Source organism: Acomys russatus, chromosome X (genome assembly GCF_903995435.1).
Source record: "Acomys russatus chromosome X, mAcoRus1.1, whole genome shotgun sequence".
NCBI classification, from domain to species: Eukaryota; Metazoa; Chordata; class Mammalia; order Rodentia; family Muridae; genus Acomys; species Acomys russatus.
The window spans coordinates 81906262-81922925 of NC_067169.1; positions in this window are offsets into that span (position 1 = coordinate 81906262).

Genomic DNA, 16664 nt, shown 5'->3' on the forward strand with positions numbered 1-16664 from the left:
TTTTCAAGTCTTATGCTCCTTTCCTTCTCCCCAAAGAACCACCACGGATTCACCAGACTTGCATTACATTCGTAGATTAATTTGGTTGTGAATTTCATTTTGATATCACTGAGTCTGTGAATACAGTGGTCCTATTCACTATTCAGTGTATCTTTTACACGTCTCAGTAAAACTTTGTAGCTTACTCTATCTAAATCATGCGTATTTTCAAAAGTTCATTCCTGGGCATTTCATAATTTTGGTTTAAATTGTTAATGGCCTTTTCTCAGCTATATTTCCCAACAACTATTGCCTAAGCATAATGAAGCTATTGATTTTATATTATTTATTTTGTAAATGGCTGTATTCCTGAAACTTCTTCACTAGCTCTAATTAAATTTCTCCTTGATTTATGCCTATATTTTTGAAATCCTGATCATTTATCTCCAATACTGGCATAATTTCAGTGCCTGCCCTTAAATCACATACCCAGAGATAACTAAGGAAGCAAACACCATTTAATATGACTTACTTTTATGTTAAATGAATCTTACTCTAAAATAGGAAAGGGTTTAACACAGAAAACCTTCTTTTCCGCAACTATAACTAGAGTACAATTTCTTAACTTGGCACTATTGATATTTTGGGTCTGGTTATGTTTTGCTAAGGAAGACTGTCCTGTACACCAGAGGACATTTACTGAGCTCTCCTCAATACATGCCACTCCTGGCTATACACTCAAAGGACTTTATGTCCTACTACAGAGTCACCTGCACGTCCATGTTCACTGCTGCTCTAGTCAAAAGCTAGGAAACTGAATTAATTTGGATATCCATTTTCTTAGCTAGGGTTTCTATGGCTGTGAAGAGACAGCATGGCCACGGCAACTCTTATAAAGGAAGACATTTAATTGGGGCTGGCTTTACAGTTGAGAGGTTTAGTCCATTGTCATGGCGGGAAGTATGGCTTGCAGCAGGCAGACATGGTGCTGGAGAAAGAGCTGAGAGTTCTATATCTGGTTCGGTAGGCAGCAAGAAGAGAGAATGACACTGAGCCTGGCTTGAGCATCTGAAAACCTCAAAGCCTGCCCCCAGTGAACACTTCCTCCAACAAGGCCACACCCACTCCAACAAGGTGGCACTTCTTAATAGTGCCGCCCCCTATGTAGCTATGGGGACCATTTCCATTCAAACAACCACCTCCATCAACTGATGAGTGGATAATGAAATGCAGTATGCAAAATGGAATTTGACTTGGACATAAAACATAAATATGAATTTTGCAGAGAAACAGTACTGGAAAATTATACTGAGTGAGGTCACCCAGTCCCAGAAGGACAAACGCTGCACGTTCTCTCTTACAGGTGGATCAGAGCTCTGCATTGCTTCATGTGTTAAACTTGAAACACAAGTTGACCTCAGGAAATTAGAAAGTGGCCAATTGTAAGGGATACATTCATGGAGAGGGGAAAGTAAAATACAGGCAAAATACAAGTAGAGGGAGGGAATACTGGGAGTGGAAAGGCTCAAGTGGGGAAAATGGAGGGAACATGTGGGGAGCCAGGGGGCTGTGGGAGGGTTGCCCATTTGCCATATGTATGTGGGACATAAAAAGAAGAGTTATAAAGTTGGGAGGTGTCATGTTGGAGGGGTCTGGGGAGAGGTGAAAGGGAGAAATAGTGAGTGGATATGATCAAAATACAAATACAAATACAAATATACAAATATACATATATATATATATATATATATATATATATTTTTTTTTTTTTTTTAAAGCCTCTGCATAAAACAGCCTAGGAGATAAGAGTCCCCGGGGGAGGGGATACTGTTGTTTAGCTAAATTGACATAGCACCACACTGCCTTCTAAATATTTGTTTATACCCATAGACAAATGCCACACTCAGCCTTAGTTGGCGAAGCTTCTCTTTCCAGTGAACATCAGTAAACACAGAGTCTCATGGCTGCACAGGCTTCTTAGACTAAGTGACAGATGAATGCTCACTCAGCCTGAAACAAGACATTTAAACCATCCCTAGTAAGGCTCAGGGAAGACTGCAGAAGTGGAGACAGAACAGAAAATGTAAGAGCCAGAAAACAAAGAAAATGGCTGCCCAGTGATGTCTTTTGTGGTATCAAGACACAGCCGCTGCAATCATGAATGCCCAGCAGCTGTGGATGCCTGCACTGAGTGCTACACAAGTGTCAGGAATGGATAGGGGAGGCACTCAAAGAGACTCTGACCCTCATGGCAAGGCTATTTGTTCCTGGTACATCCAGGCAGGGGAGGAGTAACTGCCTCTAATTGTGTACCCACTGGTAACCCCAGCAGGTTCCAGGTAATAGCTCTAATACAACGGCCTGATTGAACTAAATGGATCACAAAACCAGTCATGGATCTAAAAGAGGAACTGGTAGAAAGGAGGAAGGGTTGGTTATAATAGGCAGGAGATAAGAGTGAGTGGGGAGAGAGAGAGTAAACAGAATGCATTCTATACATGTATGAAGTTGTCAAAGAACAAACTAACTCAACTGTAAAGACTTTAAAGCAATATAGGGAAGACACAATCAAATTTTAAAACCCAAATAGCAATGAGAAAGGCTGAGGGCAGGGGAAAAAACAGAAAGGGGAAAGCAGGATGAATGAAAGAAAGTGTGGTGACTCACATCTGTGATCCCAGCACTTGGGAGATGGAGGCAGGACGATCAAGAGTTCAAGGCTTGTCTCAGCTACATAGTGAATTCAAGGCCAGCCTTGCATACATAAGGCAGTCTTTAAAAAAAAAAAAAAAAAAAAAGAAAAAAATGAATCTAAACCAAAACCATAGCCAATGAAATAAAAAAGAAACCCCAGGCCAGGTACACACCTTTAATCCTAGCACTGAAGCTGGGGATGTATGAATTCCACTGCAGCCTGGCCTACAAACCAAGACCCTATTTCAAAAAAGCAAATACTAATAAAAAGTGGAAATATCAGATTTAGGCCCTAATATAACAATAATTACAGAATTATGTTAAGTGATCTATGTATACCCATTAAACAGAGAGCTTGAGAAGGATTTAAAAGTCATGAACGGCCATGTCTATAATGTGTATAAAAATTCATTTAAAAAACAATTACATCAGCAGGCTAAGGATAAAAACATGAAAAGATCAATGGACAGAAAGATTCAATGTAGCATGATTAGATATGTAAATCTTAAAGTAAAGGAAATTACCATAGACAGAAGGGAAGTTTACATAATATTTAAGGGCCAGTCCTCTAAGGCATCTAGCAGTCCTGTCATTGCACCAAATAATGAAGCTTCAAAACACACAAAACAGAAAATGATATGGAAAGAGAAAATGTCCTACATGGATACTTTAGCACCTCTCTCTGACCAGTTCATAGAACTAGTCAGAATATTAGCAAATATACAAAAGAACCCAAAACAAAACAAAACAAAAAACCATCATGAGCTATCAATATCTAATTGATATCCATAAAACACTTTGCCCCAAAATGGAATACATTCTTTTCAATTGCAAAGGTGGAAACAATAACAATATAGATCATATTCAGGGGAACAAAACAAACTTCAACAAATTTTGAAGACTTAAAACACACACACACACACACACACACACACACACACACACACAGAGTGTGTTCTCCAATTGCAATCAAATCAAACTAGGCCTATGGTCATGAAACTAGAAAGGAAACCATAAAAAGGGTAAAGTGATTTTATTGGGAAGGAAGAAGTTAGAGGAATATATATAACAGGAAAGTAGAAAAGGGGCCTTTGGGAGGCAGAAGTGACCCATGGGGGCAGGGTGAGGGGGGCAGGACAGCAGGAGAGGGCAGTGGAAGAAGAAGAAGAAGAAGAAGAAGAAGAAGAAGAAGAAGAAGAAGAAGAAGAAGAAGAAGAAGAAGAAGAAGAAGAAAGAAAGTATGTTTGGAAAATACTATAATGAAACTCAGTACTTTGCATGCTAATTTTTAAAAGTAATAAAATTTAAAACTAAAAGAAATCAATAACAAAAAGATAACGAAATTTTCCAAACATTTGGAGAGCAAGCACACTTTAAATAATTGGTGGTTCAAAGAGGAAGAAATTAAAAATGTGCTGTATTGAATAAATTAAAACGCACCCTATGAACATCTAGGAGAAACAAAGCAGCCTGGCAGACACATTTGTGTTGTAAAATGTGGACATTGAAAGACAAGAAAAGCATAATCAATAGTATAAGCCTCCGACTGAAGAAACGTCAAAACAAACCCAAGGCAAGCAGGAGAAAACACAGGGCAGAAATCAATGGCACCAAACACAAAAACGACAGAAGAAAAAAAAAAAAAAAAAAATCAGTGATATAAATTTCTGATTCTTAAAATGCATCAATAAAATTTAAAGAAAAAGGCCCAGAGATCTCCTCAGTGGGTCCAAGTGCTTGTTGCACAGGCCTAATGACCTGTGGGTCCCCAGAACCCATGTAAAAGCCAAATGTAATGTGTGTGTCTGTAATTCTAGTACTCCTAAGTGAGATGGGACAGGGAGAATTGACCAGAAGCTTGCAGGCTAGCTAGAATAGCATATGCAGCCTTGCCTCAAAACAGGGTGGAAATAAGGACACTTCAAGCTGTACTGTACACACTGAACACACACACTATAGCACACACAAATGTGTAACACATACATATCATACACACACACACACATACAAACAAATAAATAAAAATTTTTAAGCATCCAACTGAAAAGCACTTCTGTCCTTTGTAAACTCACATTGTGTATTAACATCCAAGTTCCTATACAAAAGGAGCCATGTAAAAATATGTAGCTTTTTTTTTTCTGGCTGAAGATAGACACCCACAGACAAGATACAGAGATGAGCTATTAGCATTGGAAAAGATATTCAACATCATTAGCCATAGGGGACATTTCAAATTAAAGACGCAGTATGGTATCATTATCTACAAGGGAATAAGATTTAAAAAGAAAGATAACAGCAAATGATAGCGACAATGCAGAGACACTGGATCACACACATGTTGTTGGTGAGTACGCAAACTGGCACAGTCAACCTGGAAACAGTTTGGCAGTTTCCTATAAACCTGAATATGCAACTACCATATGACCCAGCACTTACATTCCTGGGCATTTATCCCAGGCGTATTTTTGAAAAACATATAAAAAATATCCATAGAAGCTTTATTTGTAATAGCAAAAAGCTGATGATATAATTTGAAATGCATCTCCCCAAATTTATGCATTAGAAAATTAATATCTAATGCAAACCAAGAGATGGTCCCTTAAATATGTCATTAGATCTGTCTTTATGAGTGGCTGAATTCATTTTTTTTCCTAAGAAAAGGTCAATTAGGACAAGATGAGCTTAGCCCAATATTGTACCTTTTGTCCTGGGAAACACAGCATGAAAACCTTTGCTAGATACAGGGCCCTAGATTTCTCACTTTTCATATTTGAAGGGAAAGCATTCATTTTAAAGGATGCAGTCACAAATACTGTGTTACAGTGAACAAACAGTTAAACTGAAATGCATCTTCGTGATGAAATAGTATGCAGCAATAAAAAGAAACAAAGAATTGATATACACAATAATCAGGGATATCATTTAGTGAGTAAAAAAAAGTTATTCCATAAAGATTATATACTATGTAATTAAGTGGATATAATTTTGCATATTGCCAATATAACCATTTTGAAATTAATGTAGAACAGATTGATGATTACTAGGCTTACTGAGTGGGGGCAGAAAAAAGTAGATGCCTTTATAAAAAGGCATACTGAGGAAGATATCCTTGTGATGGGAATAGATATTTACAAGCTGGAATCTCATATATTGTATGCAAGATGTCAGTTCTAGATATGATATTTTGGCAAGAATATACCACAATGTTTTCATGGGGCCAAGAGTAGCTTAGAAGCAGGTGTGTGGACATACACCTGTAATTTCAACATTCAGGAGGCAGAGGCAGAGGTTTTGTTGCCATCTCAATGCCAACCTAGTTTAAATAGGGAGTTTTGGGTCAGTCTAGCAAGGGCTGCATAGCAAAATCTTTTCTCAAAAAAGGTGGTTCATAAAATGCCACTTTTGGCAGAGAGCAGGTCTTACACGTTTGCTTTCTGCAGTTTATTAAACAAGACAAGGTTTAGTTTTAGAAAGAAGATCACAGATCACAAAAAGCATTCCCTTGATATAATTTCTAGAAACTTTGAATGTATATTATCTCATGATCTATGGCAAAGTGCTTCAGTATTTACATTACCCTGGGAAAGGGGGGACTTTACTATAATGGGGTCAAGGAGAACTGCATGGAGAATACCCCAGCAATTGTCAGGTCATCAAGGTACTACTGAATAATACAGAGCCAACTGCATTTACCTAGAAGACACTGAATGAGTGTCTCCCCAAAATCCATTCAGGCATAGAGTCCTATGCCTTTAAAGGGCTAAGGCAGAAGAATTACCATGAGTCCCAGGCTAGCCAGCCAGAGATACAACATGAGATGTCACCTCAAAAAAAAAAAAAAGAGAGAGAGAGAGAGAGAGAGAGAGAGAGAAAAGTAAGGAAGTGGTTAACTCTGAAATGCAAAGGGGAAGAATCAAGATCATTATAATGATTTCAACGTTTTCTCTCTAGAGGGTCACTGGCTAAGCAGCTCCATTTCAGCCTGAGATATGCCTGCCTAAAACTCAGCATCCTCCTTTGGCTCAGAGTAAATGCAGGAGACACACAGACAGGAATTCAGTGTTCTCCCTGCCTCATATTTGAGAGGACGTCAATTTCTAAGACTCCCTAGGGAATGAGTGGCTCAATTCCAAATTCTGGAGCTAAATGTGCCATATGCTTCAGTCGCTCCATCAACGTGCTAACCTTAAAGTCTGTTCCCATAACCCTCAGAGAACCACAAGCTGTTTTGCTCTCACCCTACGGTTCAACTAACGTAGGACTTGATACCAATGGAGGTCCAATGCTGCCCTCTGTGTAGGTGGGTGCAGGGTGGCAGAGAATGGCTGGGAAAGTGTATCAAAATGAGAACCAGCCATAGTAAGAGTAAAGCCTGGAGTCGAAGTGGTGAATGTTGTCACTACAGAACCAAAGTGAACCTACCTGGACGGGGTACCTGCTCCTCCTACTCCTGACTCCAGACCCTAAAAGGAATGAAAAAGTGGCAGACAAAAACAAAAAAAAAACAACAAAACAAACAAACAAACAAAAAAACGAGAGACCTCAATGAGAGATCTAAGTGAATATTTTGCATGGAACCCAAAATGGAATTGTTTCTTCTTACTCCCCACTCCTATAAAAGCAATTTTGAAATATTGAATGACACATTTTAAAAAATATAAAGCAAAGTTTTTTTTTCCCAGAAAGAGACAATCATTCATATATGGGTATCAGGCAGATGTGGCATTATTATTTATGAATAGAAGGGGAAATTATGAACAGATATGTGCCTTATCAGCTGGAAACTCAATGATGGCTGGAGGACAATTTGGCATGACAGATGAAGGCCAGAGCCTTGTCAAATCAGCAGAGACTTGATAGAACTTTTATACCTGGACAGCTTCTATGGGAGGGCAAAAAGCAGTACGAAGACAGCTCCAAAAGCTGGTATATTAGATATATACAGAAAGCCTGAGTCAAATTTGCTTTCATGGTGTGAAAACTTCAAGCAAAGCTCATAACATGAAGTTGTTAAAGAAACATTCAGGCCAGGAGTGGTGACGCACACCTTTAATCCCAGCACTCAAGGAGGCAGAGGTAAGTGACTTTGAGGACAGCCTGGTCTACAGAGTGAGTTCCAGGACTTTCAGAGTTATACAGAGAAACCCTGTCTTGAAAAATAAAACACAAAGAAAGAAACAAACAAACACAGACTCAGGGCCCAGGGAATTTGCCCATGATAGCATTTCACAGCAAGGTCTTCACTTCCTAAGTTACACATGTTTTTAAAGCCCCCAAAGACCAACTCATATAAAATAAAATCAGAGAACATCCAAGGCAATTGTCTTTAGGACATAAAATGAGAGAACACTCTTCCAATGAAGTGGAGACAATACACTAAGCAGAAGAAAGCACATGAAAATATGTATTAAATGTCCCAAAGAGCCCAAGTGTCCACAAAACAAATGAAAGTAGAAAAAATAACATGAAAACTATTCAAGAAATGGACGTTAGCATTAAAAGACAGAATGTTTGAGTCAGAGATCTAGCCTAGCATTGCACACTGCCCTAAGTTTGATTCCCAGCCCTAAAAACATTTCAAAAGATGGATTTAAATAATAGCTGCAAAAAAAAAATAATAATAGCTACAAGTAACTGAAGGGAATATAAAGTCAGTGAACTGGACAAGAAAGATGGCAAAAGACTGTCAGAACCCAGAGTGACTGGAAACTAGAGAGATAGTAAAAGAGAGGGAAAAGAGGCTACACACACTTCTGTACAGGGGACATACAGGGAATATAGAAGGGAAAAACCATGATGACATAGATGATATTCATGGTGTTAGTAACCGAATCAACTAGAATTGAAGAAAAGTGATTCTTCAGATTCAAAAGGCCAATAAGTACAAGCAGGCAACCTTCCTCCAAGACACACACACACACACACACACACACACACACACACACACACCCTGAAATGCTAGAAAATTAAGTTTATTCTGAAATTTAATAGAGAGAAAAATGACTTTTTCAATATGCAACAACAACCAGATTGACAGCAGGTGATTCATTAACTAGAATAAGCGTTGAAAGACAATACATAAAGCATCTCAAACTGCTATGGGAAGATCATTGTGAATACATAATCCTATCTCAGTCAAGTAAGAGTGGGATGTGCCTAAAAACTCGGCTTTTATACAACAGCTATAAAAGGCAATTTTAAGTAACCAGGTTTAAAAATACTTCATTGAAAGCAAGCGTGCCATTATTTTACATGCCACTGAGAAAGGACAAAAAGGAAAAAAAAAGACACCAACCTGTCATACTTTTAGTCACTTAACTTTTTACTTTTTCTAAAAGCTCTTTCCATGGATTTTTATCAAATGTGTGGGCACTAAGTAAAAAGTCAGGCATGGTAGCACATGCCTGTAGTCCCAGAAATCTGATGTTAGGGCCAGGATGCTCACAAGTTCAACGCCAGCCTGGGCTACACAGTGAGGCCTTGCTTCAAACAAAAGAAAGAAGAGAGGTAGCGAGGAGAGGAAAGAAAATGAGGGAAACAAAAAAAAAGTGTAAGTAACCACACATAATTCAGTTTTCACCTCAAATTCCCTGGTACTCTGTCCCAAACAGCACTGTTGAAGACATTCATTGTTTTACATACATCCTCCCTCTTTTCTCCTCCTCCTCCTTCCTCCCCCTCTGTCTGTCTCTCTTCCCTTCTCCCCTCTTTTCTCCTCCTCCTCCTTCCTCCCCCTCTGTCTGTCTCTCTTCCCTTCTCCCCCCTTTTCTCTTCCTCCTCCTTTCCCTTCCCATGTCAGTTTGAAACCAGGGTCTCACTGTGGAGCCCAGGCTGGCTTTGAACTTGAAATCCTATCCTTGTCTCCTTAGTGTTGGAGTGCCATGTACATACCGTGTACAACTGAAGCAGCATTTCTCCTCCTCCTCCTCTTTTTATTTTAACAGAATGTTACATGTTTTTATTAGACACAATCGTTATGAAAAGCAAAGTTTATATAAAATATTAAACAGATTTTAAAAACTTGTCTATAGAAGCCATTTATGCATGTGTACATGCACACAGACACATGCACTCAAAGTATTTTCCATCTATACAAGTATGCTGTTTAAATTTTGTATTTTTCCAAAATGAGAGATAATTTTAAAAACAAACAAAAAATTAATGGAAAGGTAAACTAAATAGTCATTGCATTTAAAATATTACAAACCTATTCTTTAGGGAATGAAGTGATTTTGTTCAAATATCAAAATTAAAGTTTCAGTATTAGGTCCCTATTGTTATTCTTTCATTTTGATAACAATTTAAAACCAAATGTTCTTCTTACCAGTAACAGGTAAGTGAAATCACACTGTGGATTGAATAAGCTGAGCACACAGAGCAGAGGCGCAGAAGACCATATATGATCATCTAGTTATCAAAACCGAGACAAAACTCCACCCAGTTCCCACACTTAAGCCCCAAACTTCTGGGTAGACTGAAATGGCAGCAAACTCCATGAAATTGAGCTATTTATATGCATTTTGACATCTTAAAGCAGTTTTCCCCCAGCTAGAAGCAGCCTTTCTGTAAAAAAAAAAAAAAAGTCTGGAAATCATTTTGCTATATACTCTTAACCAGCTTTGCAGATATATCAACTAGCCTTGCTTTGTCCCCCCCCCCATTTTATTACCCTCATAATTAATCCGTTCAACATATGCTTCCCTCACTTCCCACACCCGCTGTCTCCCAGGAGTCAAAAGCCATCCCCAGCATCTCAGGGATTTTCACCCCAGCTGCCCATCATGCAAATTTTGATCCTAGAGATTTTCACATCACCTGTGTGCATAAGGAAGCTTATGACATCAAAACTGCCACCTGGACAGCAGACACTCTCAACTCCTCTCCAAATGTGAGGTTAAACTGTGAAGCAGTACATCTTAAAATGGAGTATTACAAACATGGGTTTGAGAGTAGGACAGCAACTCTACCATCATCTGTACTTCCTACACCTTTTAAAGTACAATCTCCATTTGGTGATTTCAAGTAGGATGAATCTGTCTCAGAAGGCACAAAGCAGGAGGTGCAATGAGCTGAGTAAGACCACTTGGTACTGGATTTCATTTGCTATCTCCTGGGGCTCAGGAGCTATGCTGCTATAAATTATATTAGAAATTTCATAGCATGTAATTATATATTTTTATGTTTATAGGTCCTACTTACCATCATAAAATTCAGATATCTATGATAAAATTACAAAAATTGATAGAAGAACTCAAGTGTTGTCAATCCTGATGTCGACCTGATAACAGAATTTTGGGTTTGTTTTGGTTTTGGTTTTGGTTTTTGGTTTTTGTTGTTTTGACAAGGTTTCACTCTGCTTCCCAGGCTGCCCTTGAATTCTGACTGCTTGGGATCCCAGGTATGAACCACCACGACTGACTCTTATAGTACAAATTAACAAATGTTCAGATTTATGTATTGTCATTGGTACCTGCAAGACACACTGCAAATGAAAAGACAGTGATTTCTATTAATGACACTCTGCTATGCTTGCAGACAGGAACCTAGCATAACTGTCTTCTGAGAGGCTGCATCCAGAAGCTGATGGAAACAGATACAGAGACCGACAGTCAAACAATAGGCAGCGCTCAAAGAGTTCTGTGAAAGAGTGGGAGGAAGGAATGAGGGAAGGGCCAAAGGGGTCAAGGACACCACAAAAAGACCTACAAAGTAAACTAAACTGGGCCCACGGAGGCTCACAGAGATGTGAACCACAAACCAAAGAGCATGCATGGGCTGGACCTAGGCCCCTACACATATGTAGCAGACGTGCAGCTTGGTTATCATGTGGGTCCCCTAACAATTGGAGCAGGGACTGTCTAACCTTGGATCCCTTTCAGAAAAAAAGTAAGGCAACACTTAGTATCAGACAGAAATATGACTTAATGCAATTTAGTAATAAACAGTTTTGTGAGAAACCTTTATCAGAAACTAGTTGAGTAAAAGCAATTTCAGAATAATTATTAAGATCAACATTAGTCGGGAGGGAAATAATCTTTGCTTCACAATTTTTGGTGACAGAAGTCAATTTTAAACCCCAAAAGCAATGATTTGGAGAGGATTTTCTATCCCAAGTTTGTAAATTAGAAACAATTTAAAGGTAAGTGCTATAATTTCATAGAAGGATGTTTCACTAACTTGCAAAAGAATAAGAAGTCCCAGGTTGCAAAGGCGCCTTTTGATGGCTACTCAAACACTGTCCTTTCTTATTTATTTATTTTCTTATTTATTTAAATTACTTTACAGCCTGACACCAGCCACCTCTCCCTCTCCACTCAGTCCCACCCTCACATCCTCTCCCCCCCCCATCCTCTCTACTTCTTTCCAGAGAAGGGGGGCCCAAGGGGTACAACCCACCCTGGCACCTCAAGAAACAGCAGAACTAAGTGCATCTTCTCCCACTGAGGCAGACCTGTACTCCTTATGTATGGCTTGCTATCAGTTGGAAAAGCTACCTGTCTGTCTCCTTGCAGTTTCTTTTTCCACATTGCTTCTTTTCTATCCCTTCTGTATCTATGGGGCCTAACAACTTTAAGTAAATTACAGCTTTGCGTGTTGAGCCCAGTTTACAATTCTATTTTGGATGCCTCAAAGAAAGATAGTTAATGGTAACCGCCTTCTGCAGAAAACAAACCAGGCCTGGAGAAATCACAGATCACTGTGAGGGCTATTGGAAACAGGCAGGTGTTCTCAGCCTAGCTATAAGATCTAAGGCATCTTAAATTAACTAAATTATTGGAGAGAAATTAAACAGCTCAAAGAGTGTGGATTTCTGCCAGACTCTGCTAGACTCAAATGCATGGGTGCATCTTTTTCCTCATTTCTAAACGTTTGCTGGTTCTACTAGGTGAGAAAAAAAAATTTTTTTTAAATAAATTCACTAAGAACTCTCCGCATAAATTACTGTATCTAATTCAATTTAGTGAGAAGTGCTATGTGAAAGCTTTCCAGAGAATAATACTGGGTTATGCCACCACTGTCAGTGAAGGATCAGGAAATCCAGGGGAATTATGAACTCTCTCTCTCTGCTGGGCAAGGAATTGAACATGAATTGAATTTCAATTATAAAAATCACACTACAAATTTATCTTATTTATCAGTATGAAAATTAACTACCCAATGTCATTTAACTGACCTTAGGTACATTTGGGGTAGTAGGACCCAGATCTGGGATCAATAACGATGGTACAACACTTCAGACCATAACAGTCTATCACTTAAACTCTTGAATAATCTCTTATCAGCAGAGACTAATGGGAAAATGTACTGAACCTAAAGGTACTGAATCTAAAATGTCCTAGCTCTAATAACTCATAGAAGGGAATTCTGATCACAGTTCTGTAGCGGCAGAAACTCAGACACAACACTACAATGCCACACAAGTTTCCTAAAGTGAAGCAACCAGTAAGTGAAGGAAAGGGGCACAATAATTGTATTTTCATAATAACCTCAGCCCATAAACATTAGGAAGATAAATATGTGCCTCAGAAGAAAGATGAATTCAAGCCTGAGTACCTATTAGAAGTCATTTTGGCACCAATGTGTAGGGACTTCTGTGTCTCCTGGTATACATGTTTTGCTTTGGTTATTTGCGCCATTATTTCCCCGCATTTCTTTGACGATAACTGTCGAGGCATAGGCAGCAGAGAAACTCGGTCATATAATTTATTAAAAATTGTTCCCACCTTCTTAGAAGCAAATAAGCTATTTTCCTTAGAGATAGCACTCTCGCTCTGAGATGCCTAGTTACCTGACAACCTTTGAGTTCCATGAATACACTTTCCCTCCTCAGGAACATCATGATGAAAGGATCTGGTCAGAAAATATACAAAACGTGACCATCAAATAATAAAGTCATTCCTATGGAGAGCAACTTCTAATAGTGTGTATGATCCTTTAGCAAACCATTTATTAGGAAGGCAGGAGAGTAAAAGAGAAAAAATTTGCTGAAGAAAGCTCTGATTCTACTAAGATATAAAGCCTTATAGAAACACACACACACACACTGGAGAGTCAGAAACTCACACCACACTGAAGACTTTATTTACTACTAATGGCCACAGATGCCAACTCTGAATATTCTAGTTACTGATAGCTTATTTTAAACCAGTCACTGGTAGGCAACAGCTAGAGCAAGGTGGAATTTGTACGTATGTTTTGACGGAAATAGGAAAGAATCAAATGTATAAAGTTGTCATTTTATTTGATGTCAAAATAAAATATGGGGCTTCTAAAAATACTGTGCCAGTTCTGCATTCGTATTACATATCTTATGGAGCAGAACCTTCTCATTATCTCTCTCACGAAGCACATTTTCATTCATTTGTACCAGACTGTCTTAAAGCTGTAAGATCAGAACTTAATTTTAAGAACTAGAAAAAGGAATCTGGGTGTGGTGGCACACACCTTTGTTCCTAGCACTCAGGGAGGCAGAGACAGGCAGATTGCTGTGTGTTGAAGGCCAGCCTGGTCTACAAAGCGAGTCTGGAACAGCCAGGGCTACACAGAGAAACCCTAAATTAAAAAAAAAAAACCAGCAAAACAAACAAACAAAAAACTTAAAAAGGTAAAACAAAACCAAAAGCAAATAAAGAGAACGAAAACCCCTAAAGACCAAGACATAAAAGCAAGAGGACTACTTAGGGGGATGGAAGGGGATTTGGGGGAGGGGGTAATAGGCGAAGAGAGGGTAAGGGATATGTGAGATTTGAACAAATTATAATATGATGGTCATGTATGAAAATGCTGCAATGGAAACCTAATTTGTATGCTACCCAAAATAATAATAATAATTTTTAAACCTCAAAAACAAGTCTTCAAAAATTACAAGTGAGATGCTGGCGGTGGGCCTCAAATGTGTTAAGACAAAACGTGTGATATTGGAAAAGCTTATAAATTGCAATGCAGCAAATCTCAATCTCCCCTCCGCTCTCGTGTGTGTGTGTGTGTGTGTGTGTGTGTGTGTGTGTGTGTGTGCGCGCGCGCGCACGCGCGATGTTAACAGTTAGAATATTGGAAAGGGAAAGACCAAGGTGGTACATACCAAGGGAAGGTAGGCAAAACTAAAAATAAAAAGGAGGGAATCTTGGAGACGCTAAACCCAAGAGACACTTGGCAGAGGATGAAGATTCAGGAGCGCCCTGCAAAAGAATGAAGGAAGTCAAGAGCGAACAGGGCATATGGAAGGAACCATGAGGGATTATGAAAGAGTTTGGAGAAGGGGACGGGAGGGTAAAATTTTTAACAAAATTGGCAAGGAAAACAAATGACCAAACATTAAAGCATGAGAGCTGCAAAGACATGTGGCCATTTAGAAAACTGGTCCCCTAAAAAAGAATGGCGAGAAGGCAGGGATCAAAGGAAGTAGAAAGGAAAAGGAAAAGAAAAAAATGGAGAAATATGAAGCATTTCAGTGTCTCAAAAATATCATTTTATATCTTACAAAAACAAAAAGATCTGGTTAATAGAATTTTTTAAAGTTAAAAAAAATTATGTGTATGAGTGCTTTGCCTGCACGTATGTCTGCGCACCACTTGGATGCCTGGGGCTTGTGGAGGCTGGAAGACAACATCTGATCCTCTGAAACTGGAGTTGCATATTGTTGTGATCTTTGGTGTGGGTGCTTGGACTTGAACCCATGTCCTCTGGAAGAGCAGCTAGTGCCCTAACTCCTGAGGTACTTCTCCAGACACTACCCACATTTAAAAAAAAAAAAAAAAGGAGTTTCTGCATCTAAGGTTAGCCTTCAACTATACAGCCAAAAATATACATGAAGTTCTGATTCTTTTGCCTTTTACCTCCCAAGTGCTGAGGTGACAAGCACATGTCACTAGAACTCCCTGCATGCTAGGCAAGCATTTTACCAACTGTGTTATATCTCCACCTCTAAGGTAATTTTTAAAAGTTTCTTTTTTTTTCAAGACAGGGGTTCTCTGTATTATCTTGACTGTCCTATACCCGCTTTGTAGACCAGAAAGGCCTGGAACTCACAGCAGTCTGCCTGCCTCTTCCTCCCAAGCGCTGGGACTAAAAGCATGCGGCACCATGCAGGCTTGGCGGTTTGTCTTCACGGCTGCAGACCACATGCATGCAGTTCTCATGGACGCCAGAAGAGGGCGTCAAATACTCTGGAACTAGAGTTCCAGACAGCAGTGCCACCACCACGTGGGTGCTGGATATAGAACCAGGAACCATTGGAAGAGCACTAAGCCATCTCTCCAGCCTCTCTAATTTTTTTTTTTTTTAAAGAAATACATTTTCACTCTGGTCAGGCCTCACTCCATAAAAAAATAGGAAATTAATATAAACTAGAGGCTTGTTTTTTTTATTTTAAAAAGAGTAAAGTTGACGTTGGATATGGTAAGTTTGACCAAAGTACAATGCATAAAACTCAAAGGATGAAATTAAACTAAAAAAAAAAAAAATACATTTTGGGGCTTGAGAGATGGTGTAGCTAAGGGGTTCAGGACAGGCTCAGAACATGTTAGGCCTTCCTTGGTGTCAAAAAAATCAGCATCTGAAGAAAATATAGTCAAACTTAAGTAAATATGAAATCGATATTGAGAACCTGAGTGATGGAATATTAACTTACTTTCTGTTTGAAGTATTTTATAATTTTTATGAAGGACTACTTAATGTTCTAGAATATAAAGGGACAAAAAATGATATTGTGTGTGCTCTGAAGAGGGAGATGTGCATTAAGGTCAATTATAGCCTTTCTTGTAGTCAACTTAATTGGATACTTTGTAAAAAAATTAAATTAAAATTAGTAGACATAAACTTTGAAGAAGATATTCAGGAAAAAAAAGCTAATCCGCGTGAGTATTATTATGGCACTTGAGTCTCCTTGAGTCTTCTATGCTTCATATATTTTAAAAAATCATTTTGAAAATGTCTATTTGGTTTAAAGAATACAGCCTAACTCTTCTGTATCAAAGACACCATAGCTCACT